We start from the raw sequence: 24,794 nt of genomic DNA on the forward strand, positions 1-24,794 counted from the left end.
CAGTGTTCAGAAAACACACATATTGTAACGCATTTTTACACTTTTCCAGTTTCCACCCATATAGACAGAAAAGATCTATTGTAAAAGGGCAATTGGTGAGGGCTGGAAGAATGTGTAGTACCATTGCAGACTTTGATAAAGAATGTGAACTGTTAAGAACAATGTTCAGTAATCGGGGATATCCCGATCAAATGTTATGTGACCTGATTGGTGAGGTCAGCAGAAAAAGGATTAGTGGCTTTTATAAGCCTCTATTATTTCAATGTAGGCCTACAATCAGTGACCCGTCTACCAACGGAACATTAATGGGTGGCGACCAAAATGGTAATGAGGAAGCGACTATTACACAAGTGGGTGAAGATATAGACTACTCCTTGAGTTTCATTACTACATTCAGCAGGAACTCTAAGGGTATCCTGTCCATCATACACAAAAATTGGCATTTTATATCTACAAACTCACATTTGGTTGAAAAATTAGGTAGTAAACCAAGATTTATTTTTAAGAGATCTAATAATCTTAAGGAATTACTACAGAGAGAGATACCCCCAAACTCTTTTTATAAGAGAAACGGGATGTTTAAATGTGGGTTTTGTAGGTACTGTCAGGAGGTGAGAGTAGGTGAAACATTTGTGATTAGGGACAGGAAGTACCGGATACGTTATACGTTAAATTGTGAGAGTAAATCTATTATCTACATCGCTATGTGCAATTGTTGTGATGCGTTTTACATAGGTAAAACGGATCGCCGTGTAAGGGATCGAATATATGAACACCTTTACGCCATAAAAAACAGCAAGTGTGACAATGCCCTGGCGAAGCACATAGGTACAAATCCTGGCCATAGTTTTCAATTCATGGCTATTGACCATGTACCAATAAAAATCAGGGGAGGCCCTTTTTCATTGATTTTAGAAAACAGGGAGCTAGAATGGCAGTTACGCCTGGACGCATTTTGTGATCCAGGGTTAAATAGCAACTGTAATATAGCCCCAGTTTTGAAATTAAAAAGTTACCTCAGGTGATTGATTTTAGGTAGTTTGTGAAGAATAGCATTAAAATACAGTTGACCTTTAGGTCCTCAACAGGTGTAGTGAGTAGGTTGTAGTATTTGAAAATATATACATATTTATATAAATGAGAAGAAGGTATAATTTTTAAAACAAATAATAAATAAATAAATAAAAAAGCTTTCGTCATTCTCATTAAGGGCTAGGTTTATTCCTTAGGTTTTGTAAAGGTATTTTATAAGGAATTTACACATATACATGTTTTAAAAACATATATATGTATACCTTGCTTTTACTTGTGTTAGGAAAGCTGGTCTGACTTGTGCGAGCTGTAGAAAAACACTATAAAGATGTTACGATTTTGTGATTACTTTTTAATTTGTCATTTTGACATGTTGATTTTTACATTTACCACACTACTTATAGGTACTGTATCAAGTAATAGGGATGTCCGTGATGTTTGAATATGTATTAGAGTTGACACATTTAAGAGTTTTTAAAAATACTGATTGTTGCGTGAGGAAACTTGATGATGTCATTTCCTCTTGTTAGATTTTTAAATGGAGCTTAGACTTGAACTGTTTGTTTTTACTCTCTGAAGAAGCCACGGATTTCCGTGGCGAAAACGTTTTTGTTTTAAATAAACACGTTAAGGCAGCAATCGTGTTGGGTTTGCTTGTTGACAAGGACCTTGCTCTTTGATCTAGAAGTCTGATGATAGCTGGAGGCCACTGGACTTCAGGTCAGTGATAAAAAAAAAAAACTCTTGTGCTTAGTTCTGTATACTGGCCAAGGTGAAGAAGTTACATGCTCGACTGGTAGTTTCTGAAATAGAACTACAATTGAATAAGTACTAGAAAATGTGGTACTGTGGTTAGCTCCATGACATGGAGGGACTATACTGTTACTGTGATCCAGACAACTTGGGGGTAGTCATTTACATGAGTATCTCCCCGGGTGCGCAGTAGCAAGTCCTGCTTAAACCCTGAATATTCATGTTGATGTCTTCACCATCCACATTAATATTCATTGGGTATTCAGCAGTTAACTCGAGAGGGCACTGCAGTTACTTAATGTATTTTGTTTTTTATGTTTTTGCAGGGGGACTGCACCCCTCCACATCCCCTACACCCCCTGCAAATAAAATATACCAACTCTATGATCACACTACATTGAGAAAAAGGGTAATTGTATGCATGATGTAACAATCAAATCTGCACAAGCATCCTTTGAATAAGACATGATGGACATTTGGCATGTCAATTATTGAAGTTATACCCATGCCATGCCAACATCTGCGTGAACTGCCCAGGGAGGCATGCATGCACTGATTGCCAACTTGGGATCAGTTAGAGACTAGAACATTGGAAGGGTCAATATGCTGGGCAAGAGGAATGATAAGACAACAGCCTGCTTGCTTCTGTTAGAGTGGTGGAAAAGAGTACATGCTGAAGAGGCTTCCTGTTTACTTGTCAATGGAAGAACAGGGAGAACAGTGCAATAGCAGGTCTGTGGGCGGGGAGGTGGAGGAATATGTCACCAGAGAAGCAAGGTGGTCTCTTTTCAATGATCCACCACAGCACTACAGCAGTCTATGTAAACCAGCAATGTTCAGCAAGTTAGGATGTCTACCGTAATCAACTCCATATCCAGTAACCCAATTTGGTCATGGGGATTCATAGCCTGTGTAGCTGAAAGCTGTCCTTGTATGAAAAACATCCAACGTACACCTCAACATCAACAGTACCTCATGGAGAATGAAGTAATAGAACATACAGCGGGTATCTGACTTCATGGGTAGACTGCTAGCAAATCCTCTGAAGTCATCCTACTTGCAAAAAAAAATGTGTGGAATTCTAGACCCTTATCTTACTTAAAAGCCAGTTTTAAGCCAGTTCTAAGCTATCTCACTGGAACAACAACCCTAGCTCTTCCATTATGTTTAGGTGAATAATGACCTTATTATTGACAATTTAGAACTGATTTGCAGAAAGATAACCATGCTTCCCTATATTTGTGCAATTCCAAACATTTCTCTTTGAATTGTGCTAAATGGCACTGTCATGTATGTGCTGCACGAGCTTTACTGTACCCACATTGAATTGTGCTAAATGGCACTGTCATGTATGTGCTGCATGATCTTTACTGTACCCACATTGAATTGTGCTAAATGACACTGTCATGTATGTGCTGCACGATCTTTACTGTACCCACACTGAATTGTGCTAAATGGCACTGTCATGTATGTGCTGCATGATCTTTACTGTACCCACATTGAATTGTGCTAAATGACACTGTCATGTATGTGCTGCACGATCTTTACTGTACCCACACTGAATTGTGCTAAATGGCACTGCCATGTCTGTGCTGCACGATCATTACTGTATCCACAATTCCTTCATTTTTGAAAAGTTTGGTTGAGGGTCCCTTTCTCTCTTTCTGTGTTAGAGTTTGACTTTTTGGGATGCATCTGGCCTCATCTAAGATCTAAGCTCCAATTCTTTTTGCAGAGGGAATGTTAGATATGTTAGATGTTCTGGCTTCCCATTTAAAATGGAGCTAGTCTGGGGATGGAGCCAAACAAAGTTGGGTATAAGAACATTCTTCTGTCTTTCTGCTCAGTTACTTTAAAATAACATTTTCCCCCCATTTAGCCTGCTGATTATTGAGCTGTTGCCACTCTCCATTTTGTGCCCAGCACCAAGGTGAAAGCTCTTTGTGGTATTGCCATTACATAGGCAGCTATGAGAAATATTCTGCCCTAATTCCTCCCTTAGCTACAGACATGAAGGCCTACTATGCCTTACCCAGTACGTGGGTGCATTCCTGCCCACACCATAAGAAAGCAGCCACTCTGATACAGCTTTCCAGAACCAAATTTCCTTATCCATCATGCTGAGTTCCATATATCACTTTCTCTCTCCTGTAGCTGTTGACATTGCAGCAGGCTGGATGACCTCCCTCCCCTCATAAAGAATGAGTCAATGCTGGACAATAACTTGTACCTACCCCACCCAGTTCTTCTCCTGAATCACAAATTGATCTCATGTTATCTAGGCCATAGTCAAAGCTTCATCTGTCTATGCCATGGAGTCAGGATATGTTTTTCTGCTCATTTTAATGCACATTCCGTAAGTATTGTCAGTTTTTTTCTGATAGGCATGCATTTAATTTTCTGATGGGCATGCTTTTAAGTGTAACTTAAAAGCACCTGTTCCAATCCAAGCCTTTTGTCACTACTGTGCTTCATATGACTAAAGAGATAAATGCATATCTTACTGTCATATCTGCTTGGTTTATTTATATATATTATTTATATATATGCTATCTTGCAACTTGTTTACAAATTTACATGTACAATAATATTTCTGTACTGGTTTGTACTACTTCTTTCTTACATCTAGGTTGCCTCTGAACATTGTAAGCTATGGCCGGCAGATGTACTCCTGTTTCAAGTAAATGTATTTTTTCCTGGATACATGAGTTGTAGTGTTTAGTTACCCATTGTGACGAAACAAATTTGCTATGACCAGGATGTTTTATTACCAGAAGAGCCAGAAAATCAGCTAGTTCTTAACTACTCATTCTTTGCAGAATGTCAGTACATTAGTGCAAAATTTATGGGTAAGGAGTATTTTAATGGAAAGACCTTCAGCATAGTCAATCAGTGTAGTCATATTACTATAAACAAATAATGACAATCAGTTATTTATATAAAAATAATTCTTTACTTGAATATTATCAGACAGGCTTCTGGTTTCAACTCGTATCTGGAAAGTCACTGAAATAATTTTGCAGCCCTGACTAAGATTAAACAAATGTTGAAATATATTCTTTGTGATAGCAAAACAAAATGATTATATTTTAAATAAAGGATAATTTTGGTGGTTTCATAGAAAAAGATATACAAAACAAAGTGCCCTTCATGTCTTCCATCAAAATTGCTTTTCTTCTGATATTACCAGGTTCCTATTAGAAGAGCGAAAACGCATTCTTTCGAATGCGTCTTGGTCGAACTTAAAAGACTGAAACGGCAAAATATTGAAGCAGCTTTTAAACTAATTCTTTCCCCTGGGAAAAATTTGCTTGGCCACTTCATTATTTTGCCATTTGCGGCACTGTAGTGCGATCTCAGACTTAGTATATTTAAGTAGGGGGTGGGGGGGCGCAACCCCCCATCGGGGGTGTGGGGGACAAAGCCCCCACTTAATGTAATGTTTAAAGTGTTTTGCTTTTTATTTTTTTTTTTTGTCGGAACAGAGATTTTTTTCCCTTGGAAAAAAAATCGCTGTTCTGACAGTTCGACATTGTAAGCTTTCGCTTGCATAGGGTCAATTAATCACCGTTCGCTTTTTTAAGAGTTCGGTGATCTAATATAGACCCGTATTACCAGCTAATCAAGAGAGGCAGATAACATGGTATAGCAAGTTATGGAGAATGAATGAATAAGAAAATACTTATCTGCCACGAAATCAGGCTAAGTCTTAATTAATGTGCATAGCTCAACTTCATGAAAAATACCTAAATAGATGTAGGTAGTTTGAGCTATGCTTTTTCAAGAAGTGCATAATCAGTTCTGCCTACACTTGATTTTACTTCTATTTTGTTTCATTTTCATGAGAACCTGTGTGTAATGTGTTTGGGGTCCTTCTCTTGTCTAGTACATTCATACTGTGTTCTGAAAATGTAAAGGATGTATAGGGGGTTGCAACACCTACATTTAGGAGTTAATGGAAACCTTGATTAGAATGCTGTTAGACTAACATTACACCACATTCACATAACATTTAGGCTGTAAACTCTGATGCAGATAGAGGTAATGGTCATTCCTTCTATTAAATCAAATGCACCTTTTCGCAACCAATGCAACATATGGGGATTCAGCCTTTGGAATATTTCACACTATTTTTACCAATGATTTGTGGTTATATCTTCTAGCATCAGCTCGCACCTTGTTTCAGCTAGAATCTTCATCTGAATCTCTAAAGGGCATGTGTGCATGTATTGATATCTCTTTAAGTGCTGCTACTACTTGTATAAATACTTCAAAGCAATCCAAGATGTTCATCATATTGATTACTACTGCAGTAGCCTTAGCTATATGGGATATATCCTGACAAGGATATAACAGCCGGCCAGCTTCTACAGCTTTAGACACCTTCCACTCACCCAAACTGTCAGGCAGCTTAGGTAGAGCTAACTAAAAGACAAGTTTGGACACCAAGCCTTTCAGAGCTTTACTGCCACTGAAGAATAAGCTCCTCTGAGGCTTTTGAGGATTGACGGTCGGCTTGTGCTGTTCCTTTGCAGGGCAGATAAATTGCCTCCAGGGAAAAACTTCCATTTAATAATTTTGCTTATTATTGATGCTTTTTTCTTCAGAAAAGTTATTTTAAATCTAGGAGTTTGTGTTTTAACTGAGTATCATGAAACTGTACTGCACTTTTAAATAAAACACTCTTTTTTCCTTTCAATTTAAAAGTTGTTTAAAGTAACTGAAAACCATTTTTTCATTTTTTCCTATGTGGGGCGGGCATAGTGTTTTGAAGTGCTTCTTTACTGTGTTTGTCTTGGGGAAAAAGTGACTTTTTAAAGACTTTTTATTTTTACCAGCATTTGCTGTTTGTTTTCTTTGGGAAAGAGCTACCATATTTGTCTGGGCCACGTAACAAACTGTCGGTCCCACAGTTGGTCCTTTTTCCAGCCACACACAAAACAAGAGTTAAGCAAACAGCTTTGCTTCCACAGCAGGCTACCAATTTGCCTCAGCTGCAGGTGGGTGACTCTGCTGTGGCCATTTGTTGTACCTCAGACCACACATCTTTTAGCCCAAATCTCTTTGGTATAGCACCTATACCCACTATGGACCAGGGGTTATCCCACTTCCTCTGTTGCTGTTGGGGTCCACTCGGTGGGCAAGGGAGAGACACTCTTATCGGTCCTCAGAGATAGAACAGGGAAGGTTTCCCTATTTTGTCAGAAAGTTGTACCCATCCTTAGGGAAGCTACTACTGCCACTAATAACACTGACATATTTTCTTGTAAAATAAAGCAGAAAACTAAGCATGTTTTTAGTCCTCCTCAAATTCCCTTAGACAGAAGTAACTTAATGGGTGTGGCTCTGGGTTTAATTCAGGCTATTGATCCTTCTTGTTAGGTAGTTCCTGATAAAAGAAAGAGGAATACTTCCTTACCTGAAGACATTCAAGAGTCTGAATCTGGACAGGAGGATGAAGGGACTGATACAGGGTTTTCTCCTCAGATTTCTGATTCATACTCAGAGGAGATTGTTTTTACTGATTATTTGTAGTGTAGTTCATAAGAATCTTGTATATCAGTTGTTACATTTCTATACTTTAGTAGAGTTTCAAAGCTGAACTGTTTCCACTGCTGCTGTACTACCTTAGTTACATTGTGTCTACTAGTTTTACAGGACAATAGTATCCTGATTGTGAGGTTACCCTGCACTTGAGCTCTAAAAGCAGCATTTTTTATTAAGAAGGCTTTATGACTGCACTCTTGTGGCAGAAGTGTGCTGTAGCAAATGTATATGAGTTGGGGGCTGCAAGCTAAAAACATATTGTGTGTTTTCCTGATTGCTCTTTAGGCCTTGCTGTTTAAAGGTTGTTTTTCTGTTTCTATATAGGCCCACTGTTTGCATGGGTTTGTGTTCAATTCCTCAGAGCTGCTCTTGGTTTAGCTATTTCACCCGAGAGCTACAGTGACTCTGTCTGCTGCATCTAAGCCATCCACTGCTAAAAGAAGAAAACTAAGTACCATTTGCACTTCTGATTATTATGTTTACTGTATTTCATAAGAAGCATGTATTAAGTTACATTTCTTGCACTTTAGTAGAGTTTCAAACTGTTTCCACTGCTGCTGTAGTACTTAGCTACATTATGTTTACTAGTTTTACAGGACAGTAGTATCCTGATTGTGAGGTTACTCTGCATTTGAGCTCAAAAAACAACATTTTTGCATTGAGGGTTTTCTGACTGCATTCTTGTGGCAGAAGTGTGCTGTAGGAAACCTAGCTGAGTTGGGGGGCATTGGTTGAAAGGTTATTGTGTGCTTTCCTGATTGGTCTTTAGGCCTTGCTGTTGTAAAACTTGTTTTTCTGATTCCATATAAGCCCAGTGTCTGTGTGGATTTTTGCTCAATTCCTCATATATTCCTTTTTCCCCTGCTTTTCACCTGGCTGCTGCGCACTCCATTTGGGTTCTTGACCTGTACTTGTAGCACAAGTAAATTCAAGTAACTATTACCTGAAACACACCTTCATGGAATTGTAGGAACAGCAACCTGAAACAAAAGAAACTACCCTCCTGCTCCCTGAGAGGCCCGTGTTATTAACACAGTGAAACTTGTAGCACAAGTAAATTCAAGTAACTATTACCTGAAACACACCTTCATGGAATTGTAGGAACAGCAACCTGAAACAAAAGAAACTACCCTCCTGCTCCCTGAGAGGCCCGTGTTATTAACACAGTGAAACTTGTAGCACAAGTAAATTCAAGTAACTATTACCTGAAACACACCTTCATGGAATTGTAGGAACAGCAACCTGAAACAAAAGAAACTACCCTCCTGCTCCCTGAGAGGCCCGTGTTATTAACACAGTGAAACTTGTAGCACAAGTAAATTCAAGTAACTATTACCTGAAACACACCTTCATGGAATTGTAGGAACAGCAACCTGAAACAAAAGAAACTACCCTCCTGCTCCCTGAGAGGCCCGTGTTATTAACACAGTGAAACTTGTAGCACAAGTAAATTCAAGTAACTATTACCTGAAACACACCTTCATGGAATTGTAGGAACAGCAACCTGAAACAAAAGAAACTACCCTCCTGCTCTCTGTGAGTCTTATTAACACAGTGAAAGTATGTGCTGTTCTGGTTAATAAACCATTGTTTCACTAATTACAGGATTAAGAATTCCCTGTTATGCTAGGCAAGTTCCCTATTTTAGGATAGCCAGCAGCCTACTACCTCCCATCTTTCCTGTTTTGATCCTTTTACCTAACGCTTGTAAACAGCCAATACTCTCTCCTTTTTAAAAGTAACCTTACTCCCTCTCTCATAGCCTGATACCCTTGTATATGAACTTTCAGTCACAATCAGTTTCTGTCCACTAGGAGGCGCTTTACCATTTCCAATCTGTATCTCACCTCACTACATTAATTTCTCTAATATACCTCCCCACCCTGTTTCTTTCTCTCAATTCCTTCTCTTTATAGACATTCTTATACACCTCCCTCCCTTTTCCTTCAACTTAATTTCTATACTCTACTTCTCTGTTCGGTATATCTTCCTCATACCAGCCTGTTTACTTACCTCTACTTCTTCCTCACTTTCTACCTTACCTGCTAAATTCTATCATTCCACTGATTGTCTTCCTTAGTAGTTCACTCTCTTGTCTCTGTTACCTGGTTCTTATATCCCTTTTAGCTTTATCCCCTCTGTTCTTCTCCCTCTTCTACAGCGCTCAATCCACTTATTTTTCTTACTACCCTTATCTGTGTAATTCACCACCTATCTCTATATACTTACCGCTGAACCCTTCTCACTTACATTTCTCTCTCTCCTGTTATCACACTTATACTTCTTTTCTCGCGACTTCTTATTCACTACCGTTTGTATGGTTTACTCCCTCCCTCTGCCCTTGTGCACTCCTGCACCTTATAAATATACCCGAGGTAAGGACGCCATCTTTTCCCCTGCTTTTCACCTGGTTGCTGCGCACTCCATTTGGGTTCTTGACCTGTAGTAAGTGCTTCTGTTGTCTTTCTCATTTAACACTGTTTTGTGCATTGTCTAACTTGTTACATGTATAACTGTTGTTGCTTCTAAAGTATTCCATGCAAGTGCTATTTTACTGTTAAAACGCTATCTCTGCTAACAAGGTGTTCTATACGCTGTCTCTGCTAACAAGGTGTTTTATACAATGTTTGTATGTGGGAACACTTGTGGCATGTTATAAGGTTTTTTTATGCCATAATATTGACTCATTCATATCTGAAATTACTGGCAGAGTAGTATACTGCTGTTTGTTCAATGTGCTTACACTACAGTCTTGTATAATGAAAGCGTCGACCAAAGGGTAATTGACTATAAAAGTCGGCTACTGTTTATTTACTCATGCATTTATCTAGTGCCCTGTAACTCTTGCATATCTAATCCTGTTAACCATTCAGCCTTCCCAACTTTAAAACAGTTTGTATTGTCCCTACTGGAGTTGTTGTGAATAGCTTCCCTTACTTTCACTTCTAACTAATATACGTGTGGTAAAGTTTCTAGGTCATTCGCCCCTGTAGTGACTCTAATTTCGGAGCGCTACATCTGCCTATATGACCAGTATATTCTGCCCTGGCATAGAGTGTAGATGGCTAACTGTAGTATTATTCTTTTTATTCATTTGTTCATCAAGTGACTCCAATTAATGTGCGCTGTTTCTTTTACTTGCTGCGGAAGATATCTCTATTGCTGGGCACTAAACTGCAGGCAATTACAGAGCTACGCACATCAGACTTAGGTTGTAGATGTTTTTTATTCCTAATTATATTCTTTCTTCCTTCTCTTATCCCTGTAACGACGCTACTGACTGTGTGCTATAGCACCCTGTATGTGCAGAACATTGTGACTGTAGCTTAGGCTGTAGACGACCTGGTCATGTATACTTTTTATAATTACCTAACCTTCAAGCGACTCTAAATAGAGAGCGCTGTTTCTGCCTATAGAAGAGGAGTTGTGTTAACGAGGCTCATAAGTGCTTGTGGCTTATAAGGAATATAATCCTCTTTCTCTCATTCTGCCCCTTAAGCGACTCTATTTACTGAATGCGTTACTTGCGTACATAAGCATCGCATTGGCCTTAGGCAAAACCCTGATTCAGAAATACGATAACTTCTAAGGTAGCATAACATGCATCCCAATGACTACTTCCACAGTGTTATTACATTTAGTACCTGCACACGACGTTAGTAATAAGCATGTCGGCTGCTTCATAATCTGATAATTTCTTTTCTGTTTAATGTATTTGTAGTCGCAGTGCATTTAGATATTTCACAACTGTTATATGTCTGTTAAAATCTGCTTCCTAAGATAAGCCAAAGTAGCTTTATCCATTTGAAATAAATACTGCACTTGTAGACGTTTGAATTTAAAGCTAAACTGGTGTTGACTAGTAGAGCTACCAGACTTACAGCCATCCTTATGTTTCTAAATGTTATTGTTGGTGCTTACTAGCAAGTTAAGTGTGTTATGTACATATGACTTAAAAGAAGATTAGTACTGTAATTGTTTAGTATAAATGTTATAGAACTGTATTCCTTAACCTGTTTTCCTTTTTGCTATCTAATCTCTGTATAATCTCCCTTACTTTTTTTTTCTCTTTCCATTATATCCAGCTTGTAGCACAAGTAAATTCAAGTAACTATTACCTGAAACACACCTTCATGGAATTGTAGGAACAGCAACCTGAAACAAAAGAAACTACCCTCCTGCTCCCTGAGAGGCCCGTGTTATTAACACAGTGAAAGTATGTGCTGTTCTGGTTAATAAACCATTGTTTCACTAATTACAGGATTAAGAATTCCCTGTTATGCTAGGCAAGTTCCCTATTTTAGGATAGCCAGCAGCCTACTACCTCCCCATCTTTCCTGTTTTGATCCTTTTACCTAACGCTTGTAAACAGCCAATACTCTCTCCTTTTAAAAGTAACCTTACTCCCTCTCTCATAGCCTGATACCCTTGTATATGAACTTTCAGTCACAATCAGTTTCTGTCCACTAGGAGGCGCTTTACCATTTCCAATCTGTATCTCACCTCACTACATTAATTTCTCTAATATACCTCCCCACCCTGTTTCTTTCTCTCAATTCCTTCTCTTTATAGACATTCTTATACACCTCCCTCCCTTTTCCTTCAACTTAATTTCTATACTCTACTTCTCTGTTCGGTATATCTTCCTCATACCAGCCTGTTTACTTACCTCTACTTCTTCCTCACTTTCTACCTTACCTGCTAAATTCTATCATTCCACTGATTGTCTTCCTTAGTAGTTCACTCTCTTGTCTCTGTCACCTGGTTCTTATACCCCTTTTAGCTTTATCCCCTCTGTTCTTCTCCCTCTTCTACAGCGCTCAATCCACTTATTTTTCTTACTACCCTTATCTGTGTAATTCACCACCTATCTCTATATACTTACCGCTGAACCCTTCTCACTTACATTTCTCTCTCTCCTGTTATCACACTTATACTTCTTTTCTCGCGACTTCTTATTCACTACCTTTTGTATGGTTTACTCCCCTCCCCCTCTGCCCTCGTGCACTCCTGCACCTTATAAATATACCCCGTAGCTAAGGACGCCATCTTTTTCCCCTGCTTTTCACCTGGCTGCTGCGCACTCCATTTGGGTTCTTGACCTGTAGTAAGTGCTTCTGCTGTCTTTCTCATTTAACACTGTTTTGAGCATTGTCTAACTTGTCACATGTATAACTGTTGTTGCTTCTAAAGTATTCCTTGCAAGTGCTATTTTACTGTTAAAACGCTATCTCTGCTAACAAGGTGTTCTATACGCTGTCTCTGCTAACAAGGTGTTTTATACAATGTTTGTATGTGGGAACGACACTTGTGGCATGTTATAAGGTTTTTTTATGCCATAATATTGACTCATTCATATCTGAAATTACTGGCAGAGTAGTATACTGCTGTTTGTTCAATGTGCTTACACTACAGTCTTGTATAATGAAAGCGTCGACCAAAGGGTAATTGACTATAAAAGTCGGCTACTGTTTATTTACTCATGCATTTATCTAGTGCCCTGTAACTCTTGCATATCTAATCCTGTTAACCATTCAGCCTTCCCAACTTTAAAACAGTTTGTATTGTCCCTACTGGAGTTGTTGTGAATAGCTTCCCTTACTTTCACTTCTAACTAATATCGTGTGGTAAAGTTTCTAGGTCATTCGCCCCTGTAGTGACTCTAATTTCGGAGCGCTACATCTGCCTATATGACCAGTATATTCTGCCCTGGCATAGAGTGTAGATGGCTAACTGTAGTATTATTCTTTTTATTCATTTGTTCATCAAGTGACTCCAATTAATGTGCGCTGTTTCTTTTACTTGCTGCGGAAGATATCTCTATTGCTGGGCACTAAACTGCAGGCAATTACAGAGCTACGCACATCAGACTTAGGTTGTAGATGTTTTTTATTCCTAATTATATTCTTTCTTCCTTCTCTTATCCCTGTAACGACGCTACTGACTGTGTGCTATAGCACCCTGTATGTGCAGAACATTGTGACTGTAGCTTAGGCTGTAGACGACTACCTGGTCATGTATACTTTTTATAATTACCTAACCTTCAAGCGACTCTAAATAGAGAGCTGTTTCTGCCTATAGAAGAGGAGTTGTGTTAACGAGGCTCATAAGTGCTTGTGGCTTATAAGGAATATAATCCTCTTTCTCTCATTCTGCCCCTTAAGCGACTCTATTTACTGAATGCGTTACTTGCATACATAAGCATCGCATTGGCCTTAGGCAAAACCCTGATTCAGAAATACGATAACTTCTAAGGTAGCATAACATGCATCCCAATGACTACTTCCACAGTGTTATTACATTTAGTACCTGCACACGACGTTAGTAATAAGCATGTCGGCTGCTTCATAATCTGATAATTTCTTTTCTGTTTAATGTATTTGTAGTCGCAGTGCATTTAGATATTTCACAACTGTTATATGTCTGTTAAAATCTGCTTCCTAAGATAAGCCAAAGTAGCTTTATCCATTTGAAATAAATACTGCACTTGTAGACGTTTGAATTTAAAGCTAAACTGGTGTTGACTAGTAGAGCTACCAGACTTACAGCCATCCTTATGTTTCTAAATGTTATTGTTGGTGCTTACTAGCAAGTTAAGTGTGTTATGTACATATGACTTAAAAGAAGATTAGTACTGTAATTGTTTAGTATAAATGTTATAGAACTGTATTCCTTAACCTGTTTTCCTTTTGCTATCTAATCTCTGTATAATCTCCCTTACTTTTTTTTTTTCTCTTTCCATTATATCCAGCTTGTAGCACAAGTAAATTCAAGTAACTATTACCTGAAACACACCTTCATGGAATTGTAGGAACAGCAACCTGAAACAAAAGAAACTACCCTCCTGCTCCCTGAGAGGCCCGTGTTATTAACACAGTGAAAGTATGTGCTGTTCTGGTTAATAGACCATTGTTTCACTAATTACAGGATTAAGAATTCCCTGTTATGCTAGGCAAGTTCCTATTTTAGGATAGCCAGCAGCCTACTACCTCCCATCTTTCCTGTTTTGATCCTTTTACCTAACGCTTGTAAACAGCCAATACTCTCTCCTTTTAAAAGTAACCTTACTCCCTCTCTCATAGCCTGATACCCTTGTATATGAACTTTCAGTCACAATCAGTTTCTGTCCACTAGGAGGCGCTTTACCATTTCCAATCTGTATCTCACCTCACTACATTAATTTCTCTAATATACCTCCCCACCCTGTTTCTTTCTCTCAATTCCTTCTCTTTATAGACATTCTTATACACCTCCCTCCCTTTTCCTTCAACTTAATTTCTATACTCTACTTCTCTGTTCGGTATATCTTCCTCATACCAGCCTGTTTACTTACCTCTACTTCTTCCTCACTTTCTACCTTACCTGCTAAATTCTATCATTCCACTGATTGTCTTCCTTAGTAGTTCACTCTCTTGTCTCTGTTACCTGGTTCTTATATCCCTTTTAGCTTTATCCTCTGTTCTTCTCCCTCTTCTACAGCGCTCAATCCACTTATTTTTCTTACTACCCTTATCTGTGTAATTCACCACCTATCTCTATATACTTACCGCTGAACCCTTCTCACTTACATTTCTCTCTCTCCTGTTATCACACTTATACTTCTTTTCTCGCGACTTCTTATTCACTACCTTTTGTATGGTTTACTCCCCTCCCCCTCTGCCCTCGTGCACTCCTGCACCTTATAAATATACCCCGTAGGTAAGGACGCCATCTTTTTCCCCTGCTTTTCACCTGGCTGCTGCGCACTCCATTTGGGTTCTTGACCTGTAGTAAGTGCTTCTGTTGTCTTTCTCATTTAACACTGTTTTGTGCATTGTCTAACTTGTTACATGTATAACTGTTGTTGCTTCTAAAGTATTCCATGCAAGTGCTATTTTACTGTTAAAACGCTATCTCTGCTAACAAGGTGTTCTATACGCTGTCTCTGCTAACAAGGTGTTTTATACAATGTTTGTATGTGGGAGCGACACTTGTGGCATGTTATAAGGTTTTTATGCCATAATATTGACTCATTCATATCTGAAATTACTGGCAGAGTAGTATACTGCTGTTTGTTCAATGTGCTTACACTACAGTCTTGTATAATGAAAGCGTCGACCAAAGGGTAATTGACTATAAAAGTCGGCTACTGTTTATTTACTCATGCATTTATCTAGTGCCCTGTAACTCTTGCATATCTAATCCTGTTAACCATTCAGCCTTCCCAACTTTAAAACAGTTTGTATTGTCCCTACTGGAGTTGTTGTGAATAGCTTCCCTTACTTTCACTTCTAACTAATATCGTGTGGTAAAGTTTCTAGGTCATTCGCCCTGTAGTGACTCTAATTTGAGCTACATCTGCCTATATGACCAGTATATTCTGCCCTGGCATAGAGTGTAGATGGCTAACTGTAGTATTATTCTTTTTATTCATTTGTTCATCAAGTGACTCCAATTAATGTGCGCTGTTTCTTTTACTTGCTGGAAGATATCTCTATTGCTGGGCACTAAACTGCAGGCAATTACAGAGCTACACATCAGACTTAGGTTGTAGATGTTTTTTATTCCTAATTATATTCTTTCTTCCTTCTCTTATCCCTGTAACGACGCTACTGACTGTGTGCTATAGCACCCTGTATGTGCAGAACATTGTGACTGTAGCTTAGGCTGTAGACTACCTGGTCATGTATACTTTTTATAATTACCTAACCTTCAAGCGACTCTAAATAGAGAGCTGTTTCTGCCTATAGAAGAGGAGTTGTGTTAACGAGGCTCATAAGTGCTTGTGGCTTATAAGGAATATAATCCTCTTTCTCTCATTCTGCCCCTTAAGCGACTCTATTTACTGAATGCGTTACTTGCGTACATAAGCATCGCATTGGCCTTAGGCAAAACCCTGATTCAGAAATACGATAACTTCTAAGGTAGCATAACATGCATCCCAATGACTACTTCCACAGTGTTATTACATTTAGTACCTGCACACGTTAGTAATAAGCATGTCGGCTGCTTCATAATCTGATAATTTCTTTTCTGTTTAATGTATTTGTAGTCGCAGTGCATTTAGATATTTCACAACTGTTATATGTCTGTTAAAATCTGCTTCCTAAGATAAGCCAAAGTAGCTTTATCCATTTGAAATAAATACTGCACTTGTAGACGTTTGAATTTAAAGCTAAACTGGTGTTGACTAGTAGAGCTACCAGACTTACAGCCATCCTTATGTTTCTAAATGTTATTGTTGGTGCTTACTAGCAAGTTAAGTGTGTTATGTACATATGACTTAAAAGAAGATTAGTACTGTAATTGTTTAGTATAAATGTTATAGAACTGTATTCCTTAACCTGTTTTCCTTTTTGCTATCTAATCTCTGTATAATCTCCCTTACTTTTTTTTTTTTTTTTTTTTTTTTCTCTTTCCATTATATCCAGCTTGTAGCACAAGTAAATTCAAGTAACTATTACCTGAAACACACCTTCATGGAATTGTAGGAACAGCAACCTGAAACAAAAGAAACTACCCTCCTGCTCCCTGAGAGGCCCGTGTTATTAACACAGTGAAAGTATGTGCTGTTCTGGTTAATAAACCATTGTTTCACTAATTACAGGATTAAGAATTCCCTGTTATGCTAGGCAAGTTCCCTATTTTAGGATAGCCAGCAGCCTACTACCTCCCCATCTTTCCTGTTTTGATCCTTTTACCTAACGCTTGTAAACAGCCAATACTCTCTCCTTTTTAAAAGTAACCTTACTCCCTCTCTCATAGCCTGATACCCTTGTATATGAACTTTCAGTCACAATCAGTTTCTGTCCACTAGGAGGCGCTTTACCATTTCCAATCTGTATCTCACCTCACTACATTAATTTCTCTAATATACCTCCCCACCCTGTTTCTTTCTCTCAATTCCTTCTCTTTATAGACATTCTTATACACCTCCCTCCCTTTTCCTTCAACTTAATTTCTATACTCTACTTCTCTGTTCGGTATATCTTCCTCATACCAGCCTGTTTACTTACCTCTACTTCTTCCTCACTTTCTACCTTACCTGCTAAATTCTATCATTCCACTGATTGTCTTCCTTAGTAGTTCACTCTCTTGTCTCTGTTACCTGGTTCTTATATCCCTTTTAGCTTTATCCCTCTGTTCTTCTCCCTCTTCTACAGCGCTCAATCCACTTATTTTTCTTACTACCCTTATCTGTGTAATTCACCACCTATCTCTATATACTTACCGCTGAACCCTTCTCACTTACATTTCTCTCTCTCCTGTTATCACACTTATACTTCTTTTCTCGACTTCTTATTCACTACCTTTTGTATGGTTTACTCCCTCCCCTCTGCCCTCGTGCACTCCTGCACCTTATAAATATACCCCGAGGTAAGGACGCCATCTTTTTCCCCTGCTTTTCACCTGGCTGCTGCTCCATTTGGGTTCTTGACCTGTAGTAAGTGCTTCTGCTGTCTTTCTCATTTAACACTGTTTTGTGCATTGTCTAACTTGTTACATGTATAACTGTTGTTGCTTCTAAAGTATTCCATGCAAGTGCTATTTTACTGTTAAAACGCTATCTCTGCTAACAAGGTGTTCTATACGCTGTCTCTGCTAACAAGGTGTTTTATACAATGTTTGTATGTGGGAGCGACACTTGTGGCATGTTATAAGGTTTTTATGCCATAATATTGACTCATTCATATCTGAAATTACTGGCAGAGTAGTATACTGCTGTTTGTTCAATGTGCTTACACTACAGTCTTGTATAATGAAAGCGTCGACCAAAGGGTAATTGACTATAAAAGTCGGCTACTGTTTATTTACTCATGCATTTATCTAGTGCCCTGTAACTCTTGCATATCTAATCCTGTTAACCATTCAGCCTTCCCAACTTTAAAACAGTTTGTATTGTCCCTACTGGAGTTGTTGTGAATAGCTTCCCTTACTTTCACTTCTAACTAATATCGTGTGGTAAAGTTTCTAGGTCATTCGCCCTGTAGTGACTCTAATTTGAGCGCTACATCTGCCTATATGACCAGTATATTCTGCCCTGGCATAGAGTGTAGATGGCTAACTGTAGTATTATTCTTTTATTCATTTGTTCATCAAGTGACTCCAATTAATGTCGCTGTTTCTTTTACTTGCTGGAAGATATCTCTATTGCTGGGCACTAAACTGCAGGCAATTACAGAGCTACGCACATCAGACTTAGGTTGTAGATGTTTTTTATTCCTAATTATATTCTTTCTTCCTTCTCTTATCCCTGTAACGACGCTACTGACTGTGTGCTATAGCACCCTGTATGTGCAGAACATTGTGACTGTAGCTTAGGCTGTAGACGACTACCTGGTCATGTATACTTTTTATAATTACCTAACCTTCAAGCGACTCTAAATAGAGAGCTGTTTCTGCCTATAGAAGAGGAGTTGTGTTAACGAGGCTCATAAGTGCTTGTGGCTTATAAGGAATATAATCCTCTTTCTCTCATTCTGCCCCTTAAGCTCTATTTACTGAATGCGTTACTTGCATAAGCATCGCATTGGCCTTAGGCAAAACCCTGATTCAGAAATACGATAACTTCTAAGGTAGCATAACATGCATCCCAATGACTACTTCCACAGTGTTATTACATTTAGTACCTGCACACGGCGTTAGTAATAAGCATGTCGGCTGCTTCATAATCTGATAATTTCTTTTCTGTTTAATGTATTTGTAGTCGCAGTGCATTTAGATATTTCACAACTGTTATATGTCTGTTAAAATCTGCTTCCTAAGATAAGCCAAAGTAGCTTTATCCATTTGAAATAAATACTGCACTTGTAGACGTTTGAATTTAAAGCTAAACTGGTGTTGACTAGTAGAGCTACCAGACTTACAGCCATCCTTATGTTTCTAAATGTTATTGTTGGTGCTTACTAGCAAGTTAAGTGTGTTATGTACATATGACTTAAAAGAAGATTAGTACTGTAATTGTTTAGTATAAATGTTATAGAACTGTATTCCTTAACCTGTTTTCCTTTTTGCTATCTAATCTCTGTATAATCTCCTTACTTTTTTTTTTTTTCCATTATATCCAGCTTGTAGCACAAGTAAATTCAAGTAACTATTACCTGAAACACACCTTCATGGAATTGTAGGAACAGCAACCTGAAACAAAAGAAACTACCCTCCTGCTCCTGAGAGGCCCGTGTTATTAACACAGTGAAAGTATGTGCTGTTCTGGTTAATAAACCATTGTTTCACTAATTACAGGATTAAGAATTCCCTGTTATGCTAGGCAAGTTCCCTATTTTAGGATAGCCAGCAGCCTACTACCTCCCCATCTTTCCTGTTTTGATCCTTTTACCTAACGCTTGTAAACAGCCAATACTCTCTCCTTTTTAAAAGTAACCTTACTCCCTCTCTCATAGCCTGATACCCTTGTATATGAACTTTCAGTCACAATCAGTTTCTGTCCACTAGGAGGCTTTACCATTTCCAATCTGTATCTCACCTCACTACATTAATTTCTCTAATATACCTCCCCACCCTGTTTCTTTCTCTCAATTCCTTCTCTTTATAGACATTCTTATACACCTCCCTCCCTTTTCCTTCAACTTAATTTCTATACTCTACTTCTCTGTTCGGTATATCTTCCTCATACCAGCCTGTTTACTTACCTCTACTTCTTCCTCACTTTCTACCTTACCTGCTAAATTCTATCATTCCACTGATTGTCTTCCTTAGTAGTTCACTCTCTTGTCTCAACCCGCTCCGTGGCTCACTCCGCTCCCCTACCCTGCCCCCAATTCCCACCCGCCCCCAGAGGTCCTACATTTATACCAATAATAGACACACCCTATCCAGTTCACTCCAATCAGATTTCTAACATTCCTAACTAACCAAACCTGCTTTCTCAACACCACACCCACTAATTTAACCTAGCCCCTCCCCTATCTTAACACCTCTCCCACTACTTTACGAACCCACCTTATCTCCTATCTTCCTACTCTCACATCTAGCCTACACCACACCTTTAAACTATATCTCACCTATTTACTAACCTCCATATAACGTAATATGCCTATATCATCCATCCATCCACAACTTAAAACACTTATCTATCTGCTACTTGTATCTTCTCTTATATCTACTTACCTCTTAACCTCTTATGAACATCCACTGAATTCTTCTCTTTCAATTCCTTCAAAATACACCTCTACCTCTACAACACATTTATCTCCTACCTTCTTAAACCCAACCACACAAGCCAACTACCTATTTGCCAAATACCATAGACTAGCACACTTCAAATTCAAGAAACCTAGATCCAGGAAAATACTCGTATCCTCCTATAGACTTCCACAACAAAAATATTTCATACTTCTCCACCTTCTGCTAGATGGAGATATTCATCCTAATCCAGGCCCACATCATAATAAAACCATTACACACAAAATACAAAACAAAACTACATCTTTCTCATTCTCCAAACCCACCAATTCTCTGTCTATTGCCCATCTCAATATACGAAGTATCTGTAACAAAACTAGTCAACTTCATGCCCTTCTAGAAGTCTATCAATTTGACATTTTATGTTTAACTGAAACTTGGCTAAAGCCTTCAATTAAAGACAGTGAAATCACCCCACCTGGTTATAACATCATTAGACTCGACCGTACTGCCAGAAGGGAGGAGGGGTAGCAATTCTGTATAAAACAAAACTCCAAATTAGTACCTTAAATCTGACTCTTACCATTGACAATAATGCTGAAGTTATCAGCTCTAAACTTCAAGTCAATACTACTAAATCCATAAATATCATCTGTGCTTACCTCCCTCCCGGAAATAATATCAACACCCTTCAACACATCCTTGACCTACTATCAACTAAACTCCCTCAAGAGACACTAGTCTTAGGAGACTTTAACATAGATTGGCATTCCTGTAACAGTAATAACCCCACTTCCCATATCAACCTATATGGCTTCAAACAACTCATTAATACTCCCACTAGAACTAATAAAACTAATAATACTGAAACCACATTGGACTGGATTCTTACTAATACTCCCTTACAAACCTATAACTCAGGCATCCTTCCAGATGATCTTAGTGACCACTCTCTAACCTATATCATTAGATACAAAACTAACCTAACCTTACCTACCACATATAAAACTCTACGTACAAAAAAACATTTTAACTCTGCACAGTTTCTAGCCGAACTAATACATTGTAACTGGGCCCCACTAAAACATCTCCCACTTAATGAAGCAGTTGAATACTTCAATTGTACATTCCTATCTATCCTAGATCACCATGCCCCAAGCCGTACCATTAGAACCAAAACAAAAGCAGCACCCTGGCTAACCAAGAATACGAAGCAAAAAATTATTCTCAGAAATAAATCCTGGGATAAATGGCGGTCTACCAAAAATCTAACTGACCACCAAAACTTTAGGGAGCTGAGAAACAGCACCAAAAAAGCTATTCTGACAGATAAAAAGAACTATTACTTTCAATTACAGAAAACACCATAAAAGAACCAAAAAATTCTGGACTAGTATTAATAATCTTCTATCCCCTGGCCAAGCAATCACACCGAACCCTCAGGATTCTGACCCAGATAATCCCACACAAATAGCCAATGACTTCAACTTTTTCTTCACCAATGCCATCCAAACTCTTGCAAACCACCTGTCTCCTGACACTTCTAAACTACTCTCACCTAGTTCAAAAACTACTCTTCCTCCCCTTCACCTACAACCTGTATCTACCTCCTATATCCAATCTCTACTCCAAAACTAAAACCTACCACCCCATCTGCAGACAAGATTCCTGCTGAATACCTGCAAATAGGAGCTAAAGCCACTGCCTATCCCATTGCCATCCTTATAAATAGATCTATAAAGGAGGGTATTGTCCCTTCTATCTGGAAAATATCCCATATCATTCCCCTACACAAAGGGGGCAAGTCTAATGACTTCTCTAACTTTCGTCCCATAGCACTCTTATCACCCATAGCTAAAATCATGGAAAAATGTATCCATAAACAACTACTAAACCACCTTCTCCATAATAACCTACTTGCCAATAGTCAACATGGATTCAGACCTTCCCACAGCACCACTACTGCATTACTCTCCTTTACCAACTCCATCAACTATAACCGTAATATCAATAAACTCTCATCTTCTCTCTTCATAGATCTATCAAAAGCCTTTGACATGGTTAATCATAAACTTCTTCTGTACATACTTAAATCTCATGCACTTGATCCCTCCTCCTTAACTTGGTTTACTTCTTATCTGGAAAATCGTCAGCAGGCAGTACTTTGGAAAAGTTCACTATCTACCCTCCTCCCTATCTCTATAGGAGTACCTCAAGGGTCTATCTTAGGCCCACTTCTATTTTCTATCTTTATTAATGACCTCCAATCAGCTATCCCTAACACCTCTTGCATACAATATGCAGATGATTCCACTATAATCTGCACTGCTTCTTCTCAAGCGAACTCCAACCTCTTACCCAAAAAACCTTTACCACTGTTGAACAGTGGTTTTCTGACCGTTGTCTACTCCTTAACCCCAAGAAAACCAAATTACTACTGTTCACACCTACCAGCAAATCTACTTCCCTAGACTTCTATTATTTCCACTGATAATACTCTTATTACTCCAGATTCTTCTACAAAACTACTAGGTATTACTATTGACAATAATCTTAACTTTAACTGTCACATCAATAACACAATAAAAGTAGTTAACAACAGATTGGATCCCTTTACAGAATCAAATCCTTCCTTACACCTGAAGCCCGAACCACCTTAGCCCAATCTCACCTCCTCTCTACCCTTCTATATGCTTCCCCTATTTACACTAATCTCTCTAAAAGTAACCTCAAAAAACTTGCTTCATCTTACCATAATATTGCTCGATTTGCCACAGGATCCCAGTTTAGAACACACCACTGCCTGAACTTAAAACAACTAAACTGGCTTGAATTTCCTAACAAGCTTATTTATCAGCAGCTCTTAATAGCTCACAACATTCTATATCAACCATCCAAAACACCAATACTCTCCAACCTCCTTACTCCCTACAACAACCTGAAACAACTACGTTCTTCAGATAAACTACTAGTTAATAGTACCAAACCCAATAATGCTGCAGGAGATTGTCTTTTTCCAACTCAGTTGGCAAAATGTGGAACAAACTTCCACTCAATATCTCATCTTTGTCCAATCTTCCACTCTTTAAAAAACAACTGAGAATCCATCTTAATAAACACTGGCTTTGCTCCTGTACCAATCCTGATTAACCTTTCTTCCTCCTTTCCTCTACCTCAATATTTCCTTCTCTCTATACTACATCCTGACTGATTCCCACTGACATTACATCCTTGTGGATATAACTCATCCCATATATACAAAAAAAAAAAAAAATTTTATGACATTGATAATGGTATGACTATGTATTATTTACACTACGTTCTGATATTATCAAATTGAGTATTGCAATTATTTTAATAACTTTTTTTCTTAGGAATAATATCTTGGTATGTATATTTCCTCTGACATGTAAATTACCTATACTAAAGTCTAATTATCTACTATGCTCAATTTTTGTCTTGTTTTGTTTTGTTTTGTTTATTTTTTGTATTCCCTATACTTGTTATAACCATTGGAGCTTTTCTCCCCGGGCCTCCACTGAAAATGGACATATATCCAGCTGGACTAGCCCGGTCAACAAATGTAAAATAAAATAAATAAATAAATAAATAAATATCTGCTCTTGGTTTGGCTACTTCACCTGAGGGTTCCAGAGAATATGCTGCATCTAAAGCAGTTCACAGTGAGTATAGAACCCATTATTTGTCAGTGTGCTATCATCCCAGTCCAGCCGAATCTCTGCACTCTTATCCCCGGTTAAATACATAGTAAAAAAAAAACTGAAACCATGGATAGGGACTTTCCTGGTATCTCTGTGGCCAGCATGGTGGATATGGGCAGCATGAGGCAATGTAGCAATTGTCTGACATATACTGACAACCATTTCATCCTGAAATAAACAAAAACAGTATATGAGAGATGTAGTTACACTATGACAGTTGACACACCACTTTCACATACTGACAAATCAACTGACAAACAGGTCGTCAACACATGCACATCATTTCCCCTCACTAAACAAGATCTCACCACATAAACCCACATATGCAGAGGTATTCACAAGTAACTTAACAAAACCTCAGAGGCCTCCTGTATGCTGCTATCAGAAACCACATCCAAACAAAACCAAGTCAACACTAACCACTACACAGAAACATACAGATACACATCACAGTGTCTCTACAAGCAGACCCCTAAGGCAAAATGCCACACATTCAAACATCTTGGTCATAGGAGACTCCATCATAAGACACACAGACAACCCCCCCCCCATACCAGGTTGGATAAAGTAAGGGTTTCAGTCAGTTGCCTGTTAGAGGTCAGGATTCACCAGAGCATG

General features: G+C 38.5%; 1 long non-coding RNA gene across 1 annotated transcript; it reads left to right on the forward strand.

Moving 5' to 3' along the window:
- The first annotated feature begins 11,386 nt into the window (after window positions 1-11,386).
- On the forward strand, window positions 11,387-19,461 carry LOC122797324. The gene is made up of 4 exons (XR_006364072.1): window positions 11,387-11,548; window positions 14,084-14,214; window positions 16,743-16,873; window positions 19,380-19,461. It is a non-coding gene; the product is annotated as an uncharacterized LOC122797324 (long non-coding RNA).
- Window positions 19,462-24,794: the final 5,333 nt, after the last annotated feature.

The sequence above is a fragment of the Protopterus annectens genome, chromosome 3.part0, assembly GCF_019279795.1.
Source record: "Protopterus annectens isolate FY-2018-M chromosome 3.part0, PAN1.0, whole genome shotgun sequence".
NCBI classification, from domain to species: Eukaryota; Metazoa; Chordata; order Ceratodontiformes; family Protopteridae; genus Protopterus; species Protopterus annectens.